The following is a 10186-nucleotide window of genomic DNA, read 5'->3' on the forward strand; positions in this document are numbered from 1 at the left end:
GACTTTTGCTGTGAGGTTGACTGATGTTGTAAAGAAAACTCAAATTAACTCACTCCACTGAAGGCCATGTTGAGCATTGAGAAGTCCTTCATTCGGGCCATGGCTTTGAAAGCACCAAAATTCTTCATCAGCCACTCCTCACCGCTCTCTTCTTTGCTCACACAGCCTATACAGATATTACACACACTGAGTGAACACATATGTGAATATAAACAAATTAGAAGAGATAAATTATCTTGTATGTTAACAAATTGATAAAAATCTTAATTTGTCAGTCAAGGATTTAGTGTATATTTTGGTTTTGGACATTTTTCAAGAGTTTCATGTTTTTACTTGTGACTCCTTAATTGTGAGGCTTTTGTGAAGCAACATATACTGTACACATCAGCTGATTCAGCTGCACATTTCTGGAAGATGCACAGAGAAGCCTTTTTCATATTGACTTGATAAATCCCTTTTCTATTACTAGTTTGAATGCAGAGGAGAGATTTCTGGTACAATTTTACCCACTTCCAAGGTGCCTGCAGAAGGGAAGAGGTTCATACTCCGGCAACACTTGTATTTGTACACTAAACAATAACTGAGGCATTTTGGTTTGTGCTCTTCAGTGATGACCTTGATGAAGACCATAAGTCTTGATCGAAATGCTTTGGTGTCACAATAAAGTTGTTACTTAGAGAATAAATGCTAGATACTTGACCGAAAATGACAAATTCAGTGGAATGTGCAGCTCTATTGGAGGTATGTGCTATTTAGGTAATTTTATAGTTAAACATGTCGTTGAATTAAACACATAAAAACTTTACCAGCCACTCCGTCTCCGGACAGAAAGGGGTACATAAAGAATGTGTAGATCCACTTTTGCCTGACTGGATCCATCTCAGAGAAATGGTGGCTGAGCTCCCTCACCCTGTAAGAGGAGAGAGTAGGGTGAGATAAGTTGTTTTAACAAAGTGAACAGAAACAGGCAGGTTGACGGAGACTCGCACATACACAGTCTGGTAGGTGGAGCAGCTGAAGTTCTTGGTGCTGAGGCAGGACAGGAAGTGTTTGGTGATAGATTTCAGCAGCGGTTTTATCTTGACCTCCATCCACATTTGGACCAGAGCTTCGTTCTGGAGAGGGTCAGCTTCGGGGTTTAATTCCAGCGCCCCCTGCAGGCTGAGTAGAGGCACTCCCGTCATGCTGGACCTCTGTGGTTGAGGTCATGGAGAGAGGTCGCAGATAAAAAAAAAAATCAAGGGGTGGAGTGAGAGAGGGGTAGAGAGATAGTCGGTTAAACTTCATTTATGTTATGTGGGTGAAACTGTCTCCCTGTAAAGTGAATAATACAAGCACCAACATACATGTGGCATTGAACTGTTCAGTAAAGGATCTGTCCTCACAAAAGTCATTGCACTAATACTCTGTCACGGTCTGGGAGGCCGGTATGTCACAGCATGAGAAAAAACAACACAAACTGGTCAGGTTAGAATTTGTGGCAGCATTCCTTCCGTTGTGTGTCCGCTGAGGAACACTCCTGTCCTACTGTTGACGCTCAGCCATACCATGAAGGTGTACACGTCCATCGTCGCTCCAAGCATCCCTTTCAGTCTCCGCATGTGGTCTCTCCCGGTGTCTGTCGATGGCAGTCCCACACAATGGAGGAAGTGCGAGGTCTGATCTGGCGTCTTAAAAAGAATAATCAAAGGAAAACTTGAGCAAATGTTGTGGCACGATCTGACACAACAGAAGAGGACGATTGATTGTTGCACAGGTTTTTCAGGACTGAATGTGAGCTGGATCTGGTTCTCACATGGCGGCTGAATTTGTCTAGATTTTGGGGGACAGTCTACATTTGATTTAGACTGAGGATTTGCTCTATTTTTGTGGTATTTAGGCGTTGGGCCTGAGGCACACCTGGGAATGTGTCCAAGAATATTGGAACATCAGTCATCACAAATCCGGCAAAAGGCATGCTGGAGTAGACAGACCTAGAAACCTCCTAGAAATATATAGATATTGTCCCAATAAGTCTATGTAGAGACACATTCTTTAAGTAGGTTTCTCGTTGTAGTTGACTGTAGTTGACCCTCGGCTGTGTTGTGGCAGCATAAGAATGAATGCACCCAAACATGGCTGCTAATTTGGCTAGATTTTGGGAGCACAGCCTGAGGTTTTAGTTGGGCTGACTAGCTTCACGTTAGCAGTACCGAGTTAGCAATCTGCCAAAGTATAGTAAAGTTGAATTTGGTGTGCCAAATGAAATCTGTCTGAAGGTGAGGGTGGCCAGGTGTATCTACCAGAGCAAATAAAACATGGCGCTTGCAGATTCGTCCCGTTTGATGACATTGATCAGGAAACCACACATGCTGGATTTAGTCCACTCCTGCTTGTTTATAAGGCAATTGTCAAATTAAAATGTAGTTCTAACATATGAGCCTAAATAGCTCACATAGCTAACAGAACTGGTTAACCAACCATGATTCTTTTAATGCAGTGTTTAAATGCCTGATAGGAAAGGAGCTTTTTCAAATTAAGTTTATATTGATTGTGAGCACAGTTTGAAAATACACAAAGTTTTTTATAAATGGTTTTGGTTTGTGGTGGATAGAAACACGTTACACCGAGCAGGCACGATGACATGTGATTAATAACATTAATAAGGCAGCCAACAATTTTGCTTTACCTGTTCTAGGACACAACTATTTTACATTCAGGCTCATTGGCATCATTAGTGGTATTCATTACACCTTCTGTGATAATTAAAAACGTCAGCTTTGAAAAAGGTCGGTGTAATATTTGAACAAGTGCCTCGTCTCTTTTTGCAGTCAGTTGTTTTCCTGAAGCCGACACACATTCCTAATTTTCTGATCGCACCGTCACACATTCTGGTGTTCAGATGTTTTGATAAACTCTGTTCATGCATATTTTTATCAAGCCTAGTTAGGTCATTGAGAATAATGGGAGAACTAATCTTAATCTTGCTGGTATGTGATTTGGGCAGTTTTGCAGCTCTGTTTGAGCCATGTTAAATCACCCTTGACAACTTTATAAGGTATTCAAAATTGTCTCATTATTTGTTGTTCAGGAAACATTTGAGAACTTGTCTTCAGATAACCGTGACGTTTCTATTGATTGATTATGATTACCATGGATCCAGATAATTAAAAAAAACAGACGCAGAACATGTGAATTCAAATGGTTTTTGGGTCAAATTACTCTTCAGCCTTTTGCTTTTGTGCACAATTAGATAAGTTAATAATGCTTTTGGCAGGTAAAAGTGTGTGACAGCTTCACTCACCTGACCACAGGTTTCTGCTGTAGTGCAGGTTTCATTTCTGTAGATTTCCATCGGCGAAGCAGGTTAGAGACAAAACATGACACAGTTCATTACGATCGGAGCAAGGTGAGGGCTTTACGAGGCAAGAAAACATTTTATGCTCCGCTGGCTTTGTAATGAAAATGTTTTTTTCCACTGAGTTATTTCAATTATTTCTTACCTTTTTGTACTTGTTGCCCCTGTTGGGAGAAGACAAAGTTCATTGTTTGAGTTGAAAGATCAAATTTTGAAGGACTTAAGTTTAATTTCATCTTTAGACATTTTATGATGAGATAATAATTGTGTATGCATTTAATGTAATTTGTTATCTTCTTTTTAAAAAGATTTGAGCTTTATCAGTCGGGATATAATATATTATATTTTCAACACATTGCACCATGGTTAATTGACACAGTTGTTTGTTTTCCTATCTGTCCTATCTGTAGCACTCTGCCCATTCATCCCACTAAAAACATAAATCTTAAGGTTGTATATATGTGACTTTATCTGTCACAAAGGCTAAATGATTTCCTAAAACAGTTGGGGAACTGAGGTTTTTGGCACAGTTTACTCAAACCAGGGTAAATAGAATTTGGGGCACTATTTCAGTGTTGGATTGATACACATCTGGTGCTTCAGTGAGCTTTAATGGCAGCAGGACGGCGTGCACTACTACTTAATTTAACCTTTTTTTAATTTGTAGTGCTCATGGTAATGTACAATTACAGAAAAAATAGAAACACAACTCTCTTTATATATGCCATGTCTGAAATGGAGCAGAAAGAATACAAAACATCAATAAACCACAGAAACAGATGGTTAGTCTTTCAGTTTCAGTTACTTAACAACAAATACTTACAATAACATGAGAATATGAATAATCAAGAGCCATAATTCACAATCGACTAAGAAATTACATTAATTTTAATGTTCCTTGGACACAGACATGTTAACATTGTTGGTCTTTTACTTCCAATATCACCAGCCTTGTCTTTGAGTGTAGATTTGTCTTTTGGTTATATTTTGATACTTACGCTACAGAAAAGACACAAGATTTGCTCTTACCAAAGCCGCTCCCCAGTAGGTAAACCAGTAGGAATAGGTTGTGTGATCTCATGATGTGACTAGTCTCATGGGATCAGAGGGCTTTGTGGTGAAATTCACTGGGGAGGGAATCAAAGACAGCAGTCGGCCACCACACCTACGAGCACAGAGGGATGGATTAGCAAGATGAATTTGAACATTTATTCCAATTAAAAAAAAGGTAAGGACATAACAATAAACAAAAACATTATAAAACCAGTCATCTTGGTATGAGAGCAGCAAGTATTGCATTAAATAACTGATGTTATGTGAACATTATCAAAGAGTTTTTGCCCCTCTAAAATCATGACTTGGCAAAGCTTCTTATATCACATAATATTAACACATTTTATAGTCAGACCGATGTTGTCCAGTCTCTGCCATCATTGTTTGAGGCACTATAAAAATTACGTTTGGAGCCTGAAGGTTTGGTAGCAGATAGGAATCAGGGAGTGGCTGCAAGATATTTTACTGTCAGTAACATAAAATGACCTTTAACGTAGAATGAAACAATAGATGCATCAGTGGAAAGAATGCTGAAACTCAACACCATTCAACTCCACACAATGAACACAAAGAAAACAGGCACATGATCCTGCTAGAAAAACAGATTCTATAAAATGTTACCTCCATAAAGAATGTACCTTATTTCACAATATAACTAGTCACAGTATTCATTGCTAATGCCATTGTTGATGGCTGATTCTTTGTTGAGCTGGTAAAACACAAACATCTAAAAAAGTGCATGTTTTTAGACAAATTCTGTCATAATGGAGAAGAGTTTTTTTGTTCAAAAGTCAAGAACATGTCTCACCGTATAAAATGTGATGTTAAATGTAATGATTCAAAGCCATAATTCCAATTTGTCACATTATATTATGCATTCTACCTATTCTATTTTAATGTTTACTCTGTTTTATGGTCTTTGTGCTGCTTTTTGTGTACTAAGGGTGCTATGCAAATAAAGAAAAAACATTATCATTACTATTACTATTATTATTACTATTAGTAGTAGTAGTAGTAGTTTTATAATTCCTAATGTGAATGTTGCTAATTCACTCACATCATTCAATCAGCTTGTGTCATGGTCAAGGGACAACAAGAACGTGCTTATTTTTGTCATGTGGGATGACGTTGCATCAACTTACATAATTTTCCAGGGTTGCCCTATAGTTAACTGAAGAACAGGTCTCAACCCTAAACTTTAAAATTGTGTCAGTGGATTTTTTTGATCACAAGCTGTAAACACAACACATGGATAAGACAACGGGGGGAAAAGGGCACCTCAAGGGCAGGTACACGGAATTACATTCTAATTAAACTCACCTGCATCTCAACAGGATTCACAACACAGATAAACTCAGCAAACCAACTGAGCCAACAGCACATAAACAAAATGCATATGAACTAAGTTTAAAACACCTCTAATCTTCACCCATTGTCTATACTGCTTATCCTCAAGGTTCATTAGGGAGCTGGAGCCAGCTGACTTTCTGTCAATCACAGGGCCGACACATAAAGCCAGAAAACCACTCACGCTCAAACTTTGGGCAATTTAGAGTGACCAATTAATTTAACCTGCATGTCTTTGGACTGTGGGAGGAAGCCGGAGTATCCGGAGAAAACCAATACAAGTACGGGGAGAACGTGCAGAGTCCACACAGAAAGGCCCCAGGTTCTTTGAATCCTCAAAGATGAAGGCAGCTGAAGAGTTAGGTTTAGATGACTCTCAACTAGCGGCTCCTTTCTCTTTACATTCATTACATACATTCATTGTTGTTATAAAAGTATTTATCAGTGCAGCTTTAATCATTAAGTTTGTGTCCAGCTTTTTGTCCGCAAATGAGAGGTGGGTCCCCTTAATGTGACTGTGTGAACACATTCAAAGTCTCCACAGGGTATTTAGTACTATTACACAAACAACCATAGACACAACGTATACTGTAACTAAAAAAATTATTATAATATATTACTTTTACTACTACTTTTAGTTCAGAAGAACATTGTTCTCCCAGTGGGGTCCATCCAACTGGCCCCACAAAACACTGTGGGCCCCATACTGTGGGTGTTCTGGCCCCATTAAATTTGTAATACAAGAAGACACACACACACACACAAGACTCACAGATTCCCTCTCAATACTTTCCCCCTAATCATTCTTTCCTTCAGAGCCATATATTGCAACATACGTCCTTGTGTTAGAGTAAATAGGTTGGTTAAACTTTAAGTGTTTGTTCAGGATCGTTCTTCTTCCACTCACATTTGTCGCTCTGGCAGGTGAAAGGTAAACACTGTTCAGATTCTTTGTGACCAATTCGCTATTTCCAAAGCTGGTGCTTAACATAAGTGGTATAACAATGTTTGTCCAATAAGGCTGGTCAAAATATGTCACACATATCAACACACAAAAAAAACCTTTCTGTCATTTTCTTTTCTCTTACAGGGGTACACATTATTTAGATACTGAATTCATATGAATTAAAAATTACAAATGATTTGTTATTGCAGGTTACAATAAATGTTAATTTACCTGCGAAGGACTAAAACTGTTAAAAAGTCATCTAATCATCCAAGACAGAACATTTAATAATAATATAACAAAAATAACACTGAAAGGCATTCACACTCTTTTACTTTCGGTATATTTTTTTTACTAATTTTGAATGCAGGACTTTTACTAGTAAAAGAGTATTTTTACACAGTGATGTTCTCCTCACTAAGAACATTGTCACCCTGTCAGCTGAATTTCATATGATGCATCAGTTAGTCTTTTGGTGTAAAAGTTATTTAGACAATCTAATTATTTAATTATTAGATATCATTACTCTCTGTGAGGAGATTGCCGGCTCTTACAGTAACTCATACACACTCTAACCCTGTGTAATGAGGCAGAATTTATTATTCCCTAAGCTCAAATCCCTAAACAGCATGTTGTTGCCAGAGGTACAAACTTACATAACAAAAAGGACCAGATTATGGTACCTTCAGCAATCACTTCACTGATTTTCAACCTTATCTGAATGCATCTATGTGACTTGCTGGTATACACCAAAAGATCTCTATTTGTTCTTAAAATATATATATATATATTTATATGAACATGTTCTTCTATGAGAAGTGCACATACAGATAAGGTTGAAATGATGGGAACCTTTAGGTTGCCGTAACAGACTTGTCCAGGAGATAAAATGACATAATGACATGAAATCAAAACCGAATCCCTTACCAAATCTTGTTTGTAGTCGGAGTCCTTTAGGTGCTGTAAAGTGCTGGTGTTTAACTCTCTCTCCTGACATCTGAGACACAGGTGCACTGGTAAATGGCTAAAGGGTGTGTTGTTCTGTGACGATGACACAGGTAATGATGGCTGACTCCTCCGTGCTGCACAAGGGGGCAGGACAAGGTGTTTGTCTGCCTCAGGTGAGCACTGCAATTGGTTTGTTCATCTATCTGTGTGTGTGTGTGTGTGTGTGCACATTGTCACTCCTCAGCTTTACTGTTCATGAATGCCTGTGAGAACAAGGGAAATTAAAGAGGAAGACAGTGACACAAAGTGTAAAGTTACACTTGATTTTTGCTCAGCAGGTTAGACACCCCCTCCCCAGTATTTACTCTTTGATGTATCATCTTCAAGCTTTGTGGACTACAAAGCAATTTAGACTCTTTATCTGACACAACCAATTATTAAAGTTGAACTTAGAGAGCAGCAATGCAAGTCCCAGACTGTGTAGATAGAGAATTCACAGAAATGTTGATGGGTTTAATTTGAATTTCAAACGCTTGTCAAGGGAACGGTTTCTCTTTTTCTGTGTTTATGCCACACCCAACTCAGGCACCAAAATAAGGGTATAAAAAGTTCTGTCACGGATGAAAAAGATATCTCTAAGGCCATAAAGGTGATTCATGTCCTTAATACAGCCTGTGAATTATTTCAGTGTTGTGTGTCAGTTTGTTTAAATACTTAAAACGAGAAATACCAAGCAAATAATTGAGCAAGACGTCATGGTAGAATCAAAATGTGGAATGTAAAAACAGTGACAGATTCTCAAGCTGTTCTGAGAACTGATGGCTGGTATTCATGCTGCCGTGCATGCACACACAGATCAAGTTAAACAGGTTTGTCAATCATATCTGCTTCACACAAAATGAATTCAGTTCTCAATCATTCAGTGAAAAGGGTAACCAGCACTTACAATAGGCTATAGTGCAAACACAGCAGTGAATTATAAAACAGGAAACTGATAGGAAGATGTTCAAGTAAACTGAAGTTAAATGTCAGCATGTTCACAGACACTATGTCACTGATATCACACACAGGGTAAGACAGTGTCACAATATTTACATATTTCTGTCAGAGGCCACATTTATTATAGGTGATTTAATATCATAGTATTCAATCTGATGTATTATAACTATTAGATAATTCTTTAAAATTCTTTTTAATTCTTAAAGGACGGTTGTATTTTATTAAAGGAATAGTTGATTTTGAGATTCTGATAAATGACTATTTGCTTTCTGGCAGAAAGTTAGATGAGAAGACTGATATCACTCATGTGTTTTTACCCTAAATATGAAGCAAGCAGGTTAGCTGACCTTAGCATAGAGAGACTGAAAACATGGGGACACAGGTAGCTGGAAACCAAAGTATGAAGTGTGAAAATGACTGGAGGACTACTGGCTGGACTATTTATTAAGAGCAGTGAGCTGACTTCCTGCAGAGTGGGAGAGAGGGCACATACCCACTAACCATTGTCATTTGTATTAAAAGCAAACAATAACCATTTATTTTTACACATAAGGATTAAACGAAGATGTACATTGTTAATTAGTGATATTTAGAGGTGCTGGTAGACAGATTTTGCCACCTTTGGACAGAACAGAATAGCTGTTTTCTCCCACTGTCCAGTCTTTATGCTAAGCTAAGCTAAATGGCTGGCTCTCTCACAGCTGAATTGTCTGTTCCAAAAATGGTTTTTGCCTTGGCTACACTTTGAACTGATTTAACTGGTCGTATAATAAATAATAAAACAGCGTGGAACCAAATGTAATGAACAGTTAATCTTTTGGTTTGGAGTCATTTCTAAGTTTCCATTTTCCCTGGTGAAATTAAGGAGGTTGGAGGTTCAACATGTTACCTGATGACTTGGTGAGAATCATGTTTTTGCTGTGTTTTCCTCAGTGGCTCCTCGGCTCTCTGCGTCACATGACTCAGCTGGCTCTGCTCTGCATCCTCATGATCATTCCCCAGCTGCTTTACACTGCTCCAGAGTCACCACACTTAAGTCTTCTTTCCTCTTCATCCTCTCTGCTCCATCCTTGACTTCACCTTCTCATACTATTCTAGTTACTCATGTTCTGAAGTCATCAAACTATTAAGTTGAAATATTAAGAAAATTAAGTGACTTATCATTTCACTTATTTCCAAAAACAGTATGGTTGCAGAATGAGTCTTTGTTATATTTCCCTGAAAATATCACTGTACACTTGTGTGTAAGCATTACTACTACAGTATTTTACAAGGTCAGAAGAAGCATCACGTAAAGCAGAAGTCAAAATAATGAGTGGGAGGAAATCAGGTAGGTGGCAAGAAAAGTGACACTAACGGGAGGATTTCTGTATCATTTTCAACAACAACTAGATGAATCACACACTTAGAAAGACAGGTAGCCTATTTGAGAGGATATTCAACAGGATAACAGCTTAAATCACTACAGTGTCTGTTTTAACAGTCTGTTGGTTTGAGCAGGACACAGCAGCTAATTAAATTCAGAATAATTAATACCGTCTCTGGTTGTATTAGAC

This window comes from Pempheris klunzingeri, chromosome 3 (genome assembly GCF_042242105.1).
Source record: "Pempheris klunzingeri isolate RE-2024b chromosome 3, fPemKlu1.hap1, whole genome shotgun sequence".
Classification (NCBI taxonomy): domain Eukaryota; kingdom Metazoa; phylum Chordata; class Actinopteri; order Acropomatiformes; family Pempheridae; genus Pempheris; species Pempheris klunzingeri.